Source organism: Phascolarctos cinereus, unplaced genomic scaffold, assembly GCF_003287225.1.
Source record: "Phascolarctos cinereus isolate Bilbo 61053 unplaced genomic scaffold, phaCin_HiC Scaffold_9;HRSCAF=440, whole genome shotgun sequence".
Taxonomy (NCBI): Eukaryota; Metazoa; Chordata; class Mammalia; order Diprotodontia; family Phascolarctidae; genus Phascolarctos; species Phascolarctos cinereus.
Window position 1 is genome coordinate 111,465,673 of NW_027556402.1, and position 15,506 is coordinate 111,481,178.

Here is a 15,506-nt window from a genome sequence, read left to right on the forward strand (position 1 = left end):
TTAATAATTTTTTAGGAAACTCGAGTTTTAAACCTGTGTTGCTTGACAACTCGGCAAATTCTTCTTGAACCTTTAATGGCAGATAACTGACATTTTTTAAATTTCAATTGAGTATCGTTTATGACCCCAATTTAGTTTTTTAGAATCAAAATTTGAAAGGAAGTGTTTCTGAAACTGTCTCCAGGCACTTTAGATGATCAAGTATAAATCTTACAATTAAATCTTTGGGAAGGTTATTTTCAATTATAAAATCATCTGTAGCTACAAACATTTCTAAAGAACCATTTTCCACCTTACTCTACCATATGTTAACTTTTTAAGTAAAACTTTCAATTTTGTCTTTTAACATAAATGTTACAATTTTTCCCTTGAATTGATATGAGTTTTTTTAAAATATCTGACAAATAACAGTTTTGAAAGTCATAAGTCATTATGAAAAAAAATTAGCAAAATTGAATTTCTGCTCAGTTAAAAATAAAACAACTTCATCTTTCGATTTCAATAATCTGTTTAAACTTCACCTTCTTGACAGCCACCTTACCTCTGCACGTAGTAATAAACTTTTGTAATTGGAGTCCATGTCTTTGCAAAGGTTTGAAAATAAACAACTGTTAAGGGCACTGCTTTTAATGAAATCAATCGTTTTGATAGTATCACAAAGCACATCTAACTCTGGTGATTTGTTTTGGCCACAAGTGCCTCTCAATGGATCATGCGGTGAGTAAAAGTTATGTATTCATTGCCACCAGCTTTAACTTTTGCCACACATCCAACATGCTCTCCCATCATTGCTCCAGCTGTCTATACAGACTCCAATGCAATTTTTCCACCATAAGTCTTCATGTTTGAAAATTCATCTACTTTAAAATATATATATCTTCCCCTCTTGTGTGCCTTTCCAAAGGGTGACAAAACAATAATTCTTCATGTATGCTTCCTTCTCTAACATGTGCCATGTTAAAAATATCAGTTATTTCATCTAAATTGAATTGCAAACTTTGGGCTGCCCGTAAAGCCTGGTAATAAGTTGCTGGAATTGTTTAATACTACTTTCAGAAATTCTTTTGGAAACAGCATCATTCAATGAAGGAACTTTATGAATTTCACCCCCAAACTTTTTCCCATGAACTATTTCTGACATTTTAATAGTAGCCGGTATCACAAGATCTTCTTCTCTCATGTAGGGCTTTTTAGTTTTTGCAATTAAATAAAAAGTTTCATAAGATGCAGGTAAATAGTTTTCATTGGCAGTGACAAATTTCTCAAAACATTGTTTTTCTTTATTTGGAGATTTTGAAAGTTGTTCAAAATATTCCTTTGTTTTATTGCAGTATGCTGCATGTTTGGTATTAAGATGTTCTTTTGGTTTTGCTGGTTTCATTCTCTCCACAGACAAAACTTCACTACAAATAGAGCAAAGAGGGTTTTCCACACCGTCATCATTATTAGAAGCAAATCCATAACGCAAAAATGATTTCACCTGTTTTTTTACTTGTCGATTTAGGTGTACTACAAGCTGGTAGTGAAGACTCTGCTGCATTGTCATCAGTATTTTTACCTCTTCTGATTGAATTTAGCCACATCAATAACCAAAGAATATTTTTGTCCTAAAATATAAATAAATATTGATTTCTCAAATAAATACAAGTTTTAGTTTATGAAATTACATTTGTACTTAATTTTAAAAATTGATGTTCGCACATACACATACAGCAGTGATGGTACAGAAATATTATTAAAGGGTGTTTGCTGAAATTAAACACGTTTCTGTCAATGAAGGAGAAAACAGCAATTTTAAAAATCAAACATTCTAATGCAATACAATCCAAAGATATACTAATTTGATACTTACATGCTGAAGAATGATGGTAGGAAAATATCTGAAGATTTTATTTTTTGTAGTTAAACTATTATGTTTCTTTAAGAACAGAAAGTTTTGTATGTACAGTAAAAACACTGCAATTCATAACATACAATAGTCTTGAATGTGAACCGAGATGTTTCTGGCAATTACATGGCATTATTGGCATTACATGGTGTGAAGGTGTTCACAATACAAAGTATGCACTTTGTGTGTTCAGAAGAAGGCTGCAGTGAGGTTGCTCAATGCAATACGGGCAAGAGCTGCCAGAAATACCTCAAATTCATTATAAATTTGATTTTTAATTAATTTTTGGTCATTGCGTGTTCAGAAACCTTTTACTGCTGCCAAATTTTTCACAACCCCCACTTTCAGTTACTGGACCCCATATGGGGTCTCAACCCATAGTTTAAGAAGTGCTGACTGAATAAATACCTTCCCTAACCCTTTGATTTTCAACTTACTTTTGTGTGCTATCTTCTCCATTAGATTGTAAACTTCCTGAGGGTTGAGACTGCCTTTCTTTTTCCCTATTTGTATCCCCAGTGCTTTGCTTGGGGCCTGGCACATAATAGCTGTTTAATAAATGTTAATTCTATTGCATTGTGTTATTGAATAGTTCCAAATTGTTGTCCAGAATGCCTAGAGTGCGACAGAGAGCCTGACTTTCTCCAGCCCCTCTAGTAGTTACTATCTTTCATTTTTGTCATCTTTGTCAAACTGGATATAAGATGAAACATCAGAGTTGTTTCAGTTCTCATTTTTCTTTTTAGTGTTTTGGAGCATTCTTTCACATGGTTTATAATAATTTGCATTTCTTCTTTTGAAAACTTCCTGCTTCTGTCCTTTTACCACTAATCTTCTGGGAATGACTCTTGTCCTTGTACAGTTGTACTAGTTTCCTATATATCGTGTGTGTGTGTGTGTGTGTGTGTGTGTGTGTGTGTATTTTCGAGAAATACTTGCTATGAAGATTGCTCCTTCTCCATTTCAACAATCCTTTTCTAATTCCAACCACATTGCTGACATTCCTACAAAAGCTTTTCAACTTTATGTAATTAAAGGTTTTATTTTTATTTTTACCTTTTAAAATCAGTGTTTTCCCTTATTTGGTTAAGAATTCTCCTAGTCATAATTGTGTGAGGTATTTTCTTCTATTCTCCTCTAGTTTTTTTTTCTTTAAATGATGCGACTTTTTATATTGAGGTCATCTACCCATTTGGACTTTATTGTGGTATATTGTACAAAATCTTGGTACAAACTGAATTTCTGCCAAACTACTGTGCAGTTTTTCTAGCAATTTTTTTCGTCAAGAAGGGAGTCCTAATTCAGATGTTCAACAATTCAACAACTGCTTAATAAGCAGTGACTGTGGACAAAGTACTTTACTTGTTACTGGGAAAAGAAAGATTTTTTTTGAAGTACCTGCTTTCAAGAAGCTTAATTTCAACTGAGAGACAATGCAAACAGATAAATATAAGATAATGGGGAGAGAGGAAAGGCATTAACAACTGGGAAAATCGGGAAAATGCTTTGTAATGATAATAGATATTCATATAGCACCTTAAGATCTGCAAAGCTCCATACATATATTTTTCCATTTGATCTTCACAACAGCCCTGTGAGTTAGATGCTACAGGTATTATGGTCCCATTTTACAGATGAAGAAACTGCAGCTCAGAAAGTTTAAGTGACTTGACCAAGGTCATATGGCAACACAAAGTTTTCCAGAGATAAATATTAATCCCAGCTCAGCCACTTATTATCTGTGGACAATAACTTCTCTATGTCTCAGTTTCCTAATCTTACAGATGGAAGAGTCTAGACTAGATGACTTCCAGATCAAAGTTCCTTTTTAGATCAAGAATGCAAGATAATGGTGTTTCTTTTTTTTTTTTTAATTATAGAATAGAATTGTTCAGGAGGAGGTATAAGGAGAGGGAAGTGACCATGTAAATATACAACAGGAAGAATACAACATGTAGTGGAAATATGTTCTTGTTTTGATGGGGGGCGGAAAATAGTGTTCTTTTCACTTACATTATTACCTAAGACATTCTTTCAAAATTTAATCAAATCCCTATTATATAGACAAATGTTATATAATTGTGATGACCAGTCTTGGTCCCAGGGAAGAAATGAGGAAACATCCTTCTGATCTGGGTAGAGAGGTAGGGTACTATGGGTACAAAGTGTTACATATATCATCAAATGAGGTCACCATGTCCATTGATTTTTCTTCACTGTTTCTGTGATTCAGGAATATGCTCATTTGCACAAAGGTGGAGGAATTACAGAGTATCTCTCCCTCTCTCTGTCTTTTTTTCTCTGTCTCTCAATCTCTCTCTCTCCCCCTACACATATATGTGTATATACATGTATACATATACATGCATATGTACGTGTGTGTGTATGTAAGGCACCTTAGAAGTCATAGGGTCCAATACCTACTTTACATTGAGCCATCTATATGGTGCAGTGGACAGAGTACTGCACTTAGAATCAGGAAGACCTGAGTTCAAATCCAGCCTGACACTAGCTGTGTGACTCTGGGCAAGCCACTTAACCGCTGTCTGCCTCAGTTTCCTCAACTGTAAAATGAGGATAATAATAGCACCTACCTCCCAGGATTGTGAAAATCAAATGAGACAATATTTATAAAGTGCTTAGCACAGGGACATAGCACATAGTAGGTGTTTAGTAAATGATTGTTTTCTTTCCTACCTTCCTTTCCTACACATGAGGAAACTGAAACCCATAAAGGTTAAGTGACTTGCCCAGGGTCACACCACTAGTAAGTGCTTGAACTGTATTTCAAATTCCTGACTTCTAATCCACTATATATGTTTCCTCTTGAGATATGACTATAATATAAAAACAAACCAAATAAAACTTGTTTCTAAAAAAATAATAAAAAGCTTGCAGAGTCCTGCACTAGAGAATAAATCTAAGGAGTGTTCTTTCTAAAGCAAGAGGGGAGAAAACAAGGTTTGAAAGAGTCCTCAAGAAGCCGCATTATACATTCTAACTCTTGCCTCCTTGTCTTCCCTCTGGCTCCTGGCCACTCCCAAAGCCTGGGATGCTTTCCCTCCTCGTTGCCTCATGGGAGGAATCTTAGATTCCTTCAAGGCTTAGCTCGGGTGCCTCCTGCTCTGGGATGATGCCTTCCCTCATGGCCATGGAGGTAGAATTCTCCACCTCAAGTCACTTTCTATCACTTTGCTTGTAGTGTTACCCAGCAGGATGCAAGCTCCTTAAGAGCAGGCAGGGACTGTTTGGGAGGTTTTGTCTTCAGATACCAATGTCTAGCCCATTGCCTTCCTCACAGTAGTTTCTACTTAAATAAATGCTTTCAGAATTTAAAAAATACCCATTTCCATTGAGGAGCTCAGTTTGGGGCCAGCACTAGGCCCTGGACAGAAATTGTATCACATGGAAGTCCTTTGTCTCATGGCATTCAAATGAAAATTCAACTTTCCTTCCTTCGCTCATCAGGCCCTGAGATTTATATCACATTGCTCTAATCTGTTTATTGACCAAAAGATCAGCCCTGTTGTTTGTACAAGAAGAGGGGAGTAGGCTGCCAATACTCTACAAGAAGAAATGAAATACTCTAGAAGAAATGAAGAATATTGATCCTGTTGTTTTTGTCTTTACAAGGCCATATTTAATTAATTTTTGTCATTTGGATTATATATTTTTGAAATTATTTACTTTCGTCTGGATTACAACTAAACTTTTGTGGTTTTATTAAGCAATTTCACCATTAAATTATCTTATCAGCAACCAAGGAAACTAAGAGATATTGTCAATTGGTGCTCATTTTGTTGGCAGCCCCTACCACTTGTAAGTCAAGGAGGTCACTGGATTAAAACGTATTTAATTTAGCATCTATTCATACAGGGATTATTTTTTTCTTGGTCTTTGTATGAATGAATGAAGTACTTATTAAGTAGTTACTATGTGCAAAGCTCTGTGTTAAGCTCTAGGGACACAAACAGAAAAGACACTTCCTGTTCTCAAGGAGCTCACTTTCTAATGGGAGATATATTTCACCCATATGGAAGGTTTCAGCTGCAAAACAGATTCAAGGGTCCCATGGTCCTTAAGGTATGACAACAAAACAGATGCTAATGTCTCATTTTTAATGTCACTTTCACTGATAAAAATACCAGTTTCTGATGTTGAACCATTTGACAATGCCAAGGATTCTGGACACAAGAACTTTCTTTTCTGACTTCATTAAATGTGGCTATAAAACCTGCAGGAGCAGGAGAAGTTTCCAGGGTACATCTCTATAGGAGTTGCTTCCCAGGATGATGGTTCAGGATCTTAGACTGTGTCTGTCAGGGTCCAAAAGAGCTGATAGTTAAGGTGGTGGTGGTGGTGGTGGTGGTGGTGTGGTGGTGGTGGTGGTGGTGGTGGTGGTGGAGGTGGTGGTGGTGGTGGAGGTGGTGGTGGAGGTGGTGGTGGTAATAGTGGCGGTTCGATTTTGTGTGCACATATTGGTTTGTCTCTTCCCCAAGGTAGCCTGTTGCCTCAGGTAGGCTGGCTTGCCTGCCCTGTGAGTGCCATTTGGTGGGAACATCTGGTCCCCTCTACACAATTGTTTACCTGGATGATGGCAGTAAGGGAAGGTTGGAATTCCAAAAGGACTGCTGGTGTAAGGGAGTGCTGGCACTCCCAGGGCTCCTGCACCTTATCCATATGTTGGTGGTAGCTGGTAAGCTATTGGTGGTAGTAATGAGGAAGGAGAGCCCTTCTCCATGATGATTTCTCCCTTCAATAATCCTCAGTGCCTATCATAGTGCCAGGCATGAAGTAGGTGTTTGTTGATTGACACTTCCAAATATCCAATGCTGTACCTTGTATATATACACTCAGTAAATAGGTGTTGATGATATAGCCCCATGCAAGGTATTATTCATGTGAGTTACAGAGACATGGTTCTTGCATCACTGTAGTTAAACTAAGACACACAATATTTTTAATGTTTCTTATTCTGGGTCACACTTGTATAGAAAGTTATAATTGCAAACAATTTCAAAGAAAGTGTAACTTGAGAAGTTTCTGCGATCATGTCAAAACTACTTTGTAGGTTCCAAGTAGAGGCTGAATGACCTGTTGGGAATGTTGTAAAGGTCCAAGTCAGACTAGATAAACTCTGAGATTTCCTTCAACTCTGAAGGGTCAGTGATTCTATTATTCTAAGGCTATATATATATTTCAGTTGGGTATTTAGAATATATTTTCTTTGTCAAATTTCCACAGAATTGAAATGCTCTAGTTACCAGAAGATAAAAAATGATAATTCAGTGTAATATTGCCCCCAAATCCCTTTCTGAAAGTTTCTACTCATTAAACTAGCAAAAATTTTTGTGTTTTCTTGAAAAAAAAATTCAAAATAGAGATTTTCCTATTATAAAAGAATAGCTGACTATTCACACGCACACATTTGCATAACCAAAATTGTAGAAAAATAGGATCCTCAAGATAACACACTTTCCCCCCACCACATTATACACTAAACTTTTAGGAAAAGTCACAGTCATCATCCCCCAAAACTAGCTCCTTCTCAGCTTGACTTAATGTTGCTTCTGTTTTATCTCCTTTGCTTGGCATAAATATTTGCCTCTCCCTTCTGTAACCATCATCTAACTAGCTTTTTTTTTTTTTGATCAAATGACTTTTCACCTTCTGTTTCCCCAGTGCCAGAGGAGTTGTTGAACAGCTTACAATACCGCTTGCAGAAGCAACACTCTCAGTTCTTGTTCTGTGTTGATGAATTTGTTCCAAGTTTTCATCCCTGACAAGCCTGAGTTCTTTGTTTAATGCTGACAAGTTAACCAGATCAGGGCATTCATCTTCATATTCCTGAGAATCAGCAGGAATTTCTCCTTGATGCATTTGATCTTCTACCTTGGTGATATTTTCAGTGCTGAAAATCAGTTGCAGAGTGTTTTATGCAACTTCTCTTTTTCCCTTCAACAATCTCTCCCTGAATTTCTCCTAATGAATGACTGAATTCAGTCACTTCAAAATACCATGCATGATGCTTATCCTTGGACAGTACATCTGTATTCCTTTGTACCAGGTCTTCAGAACCATTCATTTTACAGTCATCATCTGATCTATCTATGAAGTTTTTTCTGTTTTCCAACTTAGTCGTCTTTCCCTTCTGTCAGCTTTTCAAGCAATGAAGGACATTTAAATCTTTTATCTGTTTTAAGACTTTCATCATCAGGACCTAGTAGATGAAGTAGCTCATCGTCTTCCTGCATTTCTTTTGTATATTCACTGCCAGAAATTTCTACATCAAGACAGTCTTCCCTCCTAATTTCTACAAAGGTTAGATAAAATTCACTTTCATAATTGGAACATCTTATGAAGAAATCTCTAATGCGTTTAACGTCCCTGTCAATACCATTTGGCATTTTGATGAGATGTTGAGACCATTTGTGGGAAGTCAATCATGGTTTTCTGGTCATCTTTATCCAAAATTAGATTGAATCCATTGAAATCACTATGAATTAGTCCATAATTGGCAAGTCTAATAATTAATTCCATAGCTTCATTATATACTGTGACAGGATCCTCAATGTGATGTATCTGGCACAAAGGGTAACCATTTATGTATTCCATGACCACTGCATTTCAATTATAATCAGTTGGTATTGGAACTGGAAATTCCCCCTCATAAAGTGCCTTAATATAGGCATATTCCTTCATGGCACACAAACAGGATAAATAAAGTCATGACATCTTATGTCTGTGCTTATGGTAATCACATTTGTTTTCAAATTACAGAATGAAGTCCTTCCTAGTCTGTGAAGCTTTAGTGCAAACTGTTTCTCCTCTTTGTTTGCAACAATGTAAATATCCGATTCTTTGCCAGCACCCATACAGCTTCCAACAGAGTCAACCACATGTCTTGAAGAAAGTGCTTTCAAAGCTAGGTAATCATAACCTCCATTTGTCAATTGATAGCCTAGGACAGTCGTTTTAGTTCATTCATGAGCTAAGAGTTTGCCAGTTTTCTCAAAATCTTATTACAACCACCATGTTTAAGACTGACAATGGAGGCAACCAAACGACAAAATCTGATGATTCTTCATGCCCATTTCAATTGTGGTCAGAACCCTGAAGTCATCCCATGTCAGGGAGCAGAGCCTGGCCACATTCACCTTCCTTGTAGATGCTCCAAGAGACAACCAGTGCCAGGGATCCTATTTTTCCTTTTTTCTTTTATTAAATAATTTCAGTTTCCAACAATCATTTCCATAAGCTTTTGAGTTTTAAATTTTCTCCCTTTCCCTCTCCAAGATGGCATACAATCTGACACAGACTCTACATATACATTCCAATAAACATATTTTCACATTAGTCATGTTGGGTTTTGTTTGTTTATTTTGTTTTTGTTTGTTGTTGTTGAGTTTTTTTGGATAGGCAATGGGGTTAAGTGACTTGCCCAGGGTCACACAACTAGTAAGTGTTTTCTGTCTGAGGTCAGATTTGAACTCAGGTCCTCCTGACACCAGGGCCAGTGCTCTATCCACTGCGCCACCTAGCTGCCCCAATTAGTCATGTTGTAAAGAAGAATTAGAATCACTAGGAGGAACCACAAGAAAGAAGAAACAAAACAAAACAGAAGGGAAAAAAAGAGCAAATAGTATGCATCGATCTACATCCAACTCCGTAGTTCTTTCTCTGGATGTGGACAGCATTTTCCATCATGAGACTTTTTGGAGACGTCTTACACCCTGACATTGTTGAGAAGAGCTAAGTCTATCAAAGTTAGTCATCCTACAGCATGGCTGTTACTGTGTACAACGTTCTCCTGGTTCTGTTCACTTCACTTCACTCAGCATCAGTCCATACAAGTCTTTCCAGGTGTTTCTGCAGTCTGCTTGCTCATCATTTCTTATAACACAATAGCATTCCATTACATTCATATACCACAACCTGTTCAGCCATTCCCCAATTGATGGGCATCCCCTCAATTTCCAATTCTTTGCCACCACAGAAAGAGCTGCCATAAATATTTTTGTATATGTGGGTCCTTTTCCCATTTGTATGATCTCTTTGGGATATAGACCTAGAAGTGCAATTGCTGGGTCAAAGGGTAATCACATTTTATAGCCCTTTGGGCATAGTTCCAAATTGCTCCCCAAAATGGTTGGATCATTTCACAACTCCACCAACAATGCATCAATGTTCCAACGTTCCCACATCTTCTCCAACGTTTTTCATTTTCCTGTTTTGTCAGGTTAGCCAATCTGATAGGTGTGATGTGGTACCTCAGAGTTGTTTTGATTTGCATTTCTCTAACCAATAGTTTCTTAGAGTATTTTTTCATATGGCTATAGATAGCTTTAATTTCTTCATCTGAAAACTGCCTGTTCATATCCTTTGACCATTTATCAATAGGGATCCTATTTTTTAATCAAGAATATTGTGGCAGTGGTGACTTCCTGCAAATGGTGGGGCCAGCTTCTTCTCCACAGGTAGCAGTAAAGCAATTGGTAACATCGACCTGGAAGTGGGTTACAACTCTAGTCATAGAATAAAGGGATAAAGTTCTAGTCTAAAAAATTAATAGATTAGACTCAATGACCCCTCATATATTTCCTACTCTGAGATTCTGACAACCAAAAAAGCATTCCAAGTTGGAAAAGTAGTAAATTCTAGTGGGGTGAGGAAGGGAAAAAGGGATAGAAAGTAAGCAACTGCTCTATAAGTATACAAAGGGATAAAGTTGAAATTTAACTATTTTAGTGAGTTTTTCAGGTAGTCTTTTGCCTGGGGCCAATAGTGATATTTTTGGATCAAACAAAAATGTTTGTAAAGCATTTTGCAAATGTTAAAGCACTATGCATGGTAGAGTGCTGGGCCTGGAGTCAGGAAAACTTTAGTTCAAATCCAACCTTGGATATTTACTAGATGTGTAATACTGCCTTCTCTGCCTTATTTCCTCATCTGTAAATGGAACATACCTCACAGGTTGTTGGGAGGATTAAATGACATAATATTTGTAGAGTACACTTTTTGTTGTTGTGCGGTCATGTCTGACTCTTCGTGATTCCATTTAGGGTTTTCTTGGCAAAGATACTGAAGTGGTTTGCCTTTTCCAGCTCATTTTACAGATGAGGAAACTGAGGCAAGCAAGGTTAAGGGATTTTCCCAGGGTCATACACCTACTAAGTACCTGAGACCTAACTCGAACTCAGGTCTTCCTAACTCCAGGCCTGGTGCTGTATCCACTGTATCACCTAGCTGCTCCAAAAGTACACATAGTAGACATTTAATAAATGCTTGTGTCTCCTACCGCCATCACAAAAAAAGTCTTTTGGGACACCCTGTATAAATGTGAATTACCATTTTTTTAATAATCGTCTTCTTCCTCCCATATTTTTTATGGGTTTCAAAGAGAAGTGATTTGAAGATAGGTCGTTATCCCACTGTTATTCTCTTATAGTTAATATTCTGCAGACTGTCGCACAAGTGGATGAAATAAACTGCCTTTTGTATTATGATGGTAATTCCTCTTCTGTAGACACACTGAAAAGCATTTTTAGGACAACTCTAAAAGGACACAGGATGGCATGTACTTCATTCTGTTAGCACATGGTTTTAATTGCTGCTTCCAGGTCTCTATATTTTGAAAGCTTTTCATTCCAGGTAGTTTGTAATGAAACTATACCACATTTGGTATACCAGCATCTATGAAAAATGCCATTCTTTTTTTTGTTTGTTTTGGTTTTGTTTTTTTAGGCAATTGGGGTTAAGTGACTTGCCCAGGGTCACCCAGCTATTAAGTGTCAAGTGTTTGGTCTGAGGTCAGATTTGAACTCAGGTCCTCCTGACTTCAGGGCTGGTGCTCTTTCCACTGTGCCACCTAGCTGCCTCTGAAAAATGCTATTCTTAAATTTGTATGGATCAATGCAATATCTGGATGATTTTCTTCATTCCCCTCCCAGCTGTACTTCTGATTCTCTTCAGACTTTGCTACCATGACTCAGCTGCCTTCTCACTCTGAACTGTCCCTCCACCACCATGCCAGTCCCCTTCTCACCTTCCAGGGGACTCTCTCCATGGGATGGGATGCACCAGCTACACTTCATTTCCCTCCTAGTTTTGCTTTTAACTTTCCAAACTTCTCAGTCATGGTCTGGCATGAGTCCCTTGTCCCTACCTCCCCCACTTTTCAGACCCCCTTGATGTGTTTTCTTCCCCCTTAGAATGTAAGCTCCTTGAGGGCAGGGACTGTCTTTTTGCTTGTAATTAAAACCCCAGAGCTCAGAACAGTGCCTGGAACATAGTAAACACTTAATAAATGCTTATACCTTGCCTTGAAATGCCTTGCCTTAGTCACTAGTTCTGTCTGTAATGATGCTCTGGGTTTAATACAGTTCATTTGTTGAATCCCTGAGGATGGTTGGTGTTTGTCCCTAAATTATAGGGATTTATTATCTGTTAGTTTATAAAGAGTAGCAATCTTCTCATGTATAATTCTAGCCACCCAATCATGCCTTCCTAAGGAATTTAGCAGATATAGTATTCTTACCCTTTTTTGGTGTCATGGATTCCTTTGTCAATCTGGTGAAGCCTAGCAAACACTTCTCAGAAGAATGTTTTAAAACGCATAAAATGAGATGCATAGGATGAAAAAGGAAACCAGTTATATTGAAATATAGTTATCAAAATATTTTTTTTAAAAAAGAAAGTCATGGACTACACATTATGAACCTCTGCAATAGATGAGAAATCTTTTCACCACAGTGAGTGAAAAGTTCCCCAATTCCCATCTCTTCATTACAGAACCTATTTTGATCAATAAATCCAGCACCTTTAAATATAACCTTTCCACAATTTCTGGTGGCAGTGATTTGATCCTTAATTGTTATTTTAAATCATTCTGTTTCTACATATAGTCTTTAAAAGCTCTGAAAATCCTTAGCCCAATACTCACTTGGGTCAGGTCTTCTGAGCAAGGCTCCATCTCCCCTTCAAGGTTTAGGGTGTCACCCTCAGGGTCAAAGTTGTTCTTCTCTAATGCTGTCAGCTCAAGCTCCCGTTCTGCTGTGTTATCTCCCAATATCAATTACCAGTTACAGTTAGTATCTATCCTAAATCATCAATACCCTCCAGTGATTAGCAACCCAATTGCATTTAATCAATTAGCTTTTACTGGAAGATGCAGAAAGGACAAAAGTACAAATGTCTCAATATTATATCTCATCATCTCTACTATCTCCTTTTTCTTTACCAATATGGCTTTGGTCTCAGGCTACCTTCAGCCTTTCCAGCCTCCTGGTCTTTGCTGGGTGAGTGTTATATCCTATTTTATCATGATGGGCATCCTGACCATGTACACCTCACATGAGAAAAGCATTTTCCTTGTAGGGGATGGAAAAGATCCGTCAGGAATGGATCCTGATGGTGTTTGGAAGCTCTCTTTCAGCCTTAAAAAATATTATGACATGCACACGCAGCAGGAGAAGGAACTGGACTTTACCAAGTCCATCTCTAAGTTTAAAAAAAAATTTTTTTTTTAGGCTAGGCAATGGGATTAAGTGACTTGCCCAGGGTCACACAGCTAGTGTTATGTGTCTGAGGCCAGATTTGAACTCAGGTCCTCCTGACTCCAGGACTGGTACTCTATCCACTGTGCAACCTAGCTGCCCCAATCTCTAAGTTTTTTGACAAGAGTGGGCCTGTGAGCGTCGGATCTCCAAGCACCACTACAGCCTTGCCATAGAGGTGGGGAAATGAAATAACCAGTTCCAGGAACCACTCCCTTTTCTTCTGGGATCTTACTAACCATGGAAAACAAAACATTCATATATACACGTACACACACACACACACACACACACACACACACACATACACCCATGAGCCAAAAGCTAAAATAGAATAAAATGAAGAATTGTTTAAAATGCCTATTATTTTATAAAGAAATTCTATCCCTTCTTGTATCAGTAAGATTTCTCAATGCAGAACTAAGAGTTGGGAGCCAGTGTCTAGCTCATAGTCAGACTTGGTCTGTTTGGCTGCATAGCTTTAACCTGCCATTCTGGTCATTCCCTGACCTTTGTGATTGGGTAAAAAGATTCTTGACTTATCAAGGACCTTGAGACAGAGTTTTTGCTTCAGGCTTTATAGACTTCCTCTTTTGTACCCGGCAGTGCTTTATACTACACAGCTTCCTGCCATGACCACATCTTTTTTTATTTTTTAACCTGTTCCCCACATTGCTGGCTTTTTTGTACCTATTCATCTTTTTTTTTTTGGCCCAAGCACTGCCTCCTTTAGGGATTCAAGACAAAACCTTTGGGTACAACAGTTTCTGTTTGCAGACATTTTTTAAAAATTTTATGTTTAGTTGACTCATTTGGGAGATGACTTTAAAAGCAATATTATACACTACCTATCACTTTAATTTGTTGAAAACAGACTAGGAAAGAGAAAGATGACATCCTTCTGGATATCAGGTTTTGTGCACGTAACCAATCAAATCAGCCAATGGCATTTTTAGTTCTCTTAAGATCATTCATGGCTCCCTCCTCCTATAGCTTCCACTCTCTACTCTCACATGTCTTAATTTCTCTTCTGTGTCTCTTATTAACTCCCATTGTCTAAACAAATTTTTCCATTTTTGAAAACTGAAAATTTTAATTTTTCAATCTAAGATAGAACAGATGTAAAAAAGATAGAGAAAATGTATTACTATGAAAATAGTCACAACTAGATTTCCATATAAGAGAAACTGAAAAAGTGAGAGAAATCTACATTGTTTTTTCAAATTGTTTTTCTGTCATTACAGGGTAGACATTAGAATCTAAAATCTCCTAGGCTAGGGTAAATGGTAAGAGCTGATCATCTGTCTTAGATTATAAGTTCCTAGAGGGCAGAAGGTAGCATCTTAATGAAAACCTAGGTAAAATATTACACGAAGATAGATCCTTTTTAATAAATGCTTTAGAGCCCTAAGAAGGCAAAAGGGGAAAAAAAGGTTTAATAAATGTATAGATGGCAAGCACTTCAAATTCACAGATGACACAAAAGTGGAAGGCTTTATAACTAATAGTGAATGACAAAGTCAGAATCCAAAAGGGTTTTTGACAGGCTAGAACATAAGGCTGAATATAATTAGATGAAATCCTATAGGGATAAATGTAAAGTGTATTTGCAGGTAGATACAACAACAACAACCCTACTAGACAAGTGTAGGGTAGGACTTCTTTTGCACGTGTAGGTATGGATGTGTGCATGGATCTTTCTAAATGCAGGCTACAAGGAGCTGTTAATAGATAGAGTCTCTTCGACTCCTCTCCAGAGAAGGCTTTGATTTATGCCACAGGGGAGCAACAGGATGGGACCACAAGGCTGGCCTGGACAGCTCTCCTCAGAGAGGGAATAATAAACTACAATTATATCTATCTGCCCAAAAGAATTTAGTCTAGGGAAATCATTTGTAGGTTCAAGGCACTTTTCCTAGTCACTATTCCATAATGGGAAAGGAGTGTTCAAACTATATCCAAAGGTTTGATTACCTTTCCATCATATGCCACTTACACAAAAGACCATCACACATGGTGAATAATGAATAAGTCAACTTATCCAAGTCAAAAGAAAATAGAAA

At 37.4% G+C, this 15,506-nt stretch overlaps 1 pseudogene; it reads right to left on the reverse strand.

Moving 5' to 3' along the window:
- Positions 1-7,412: 7,412 nt before the first annotated feature.
- LOC110202277 (serine/threonine-protein kinase RIO2 pseudogene) lies at positions 7,413-11,982 on the reverse strand (annotated as a pseudogene).
- Positions 11,983-15,506: the final 3,524 nt, after the last annotated feature.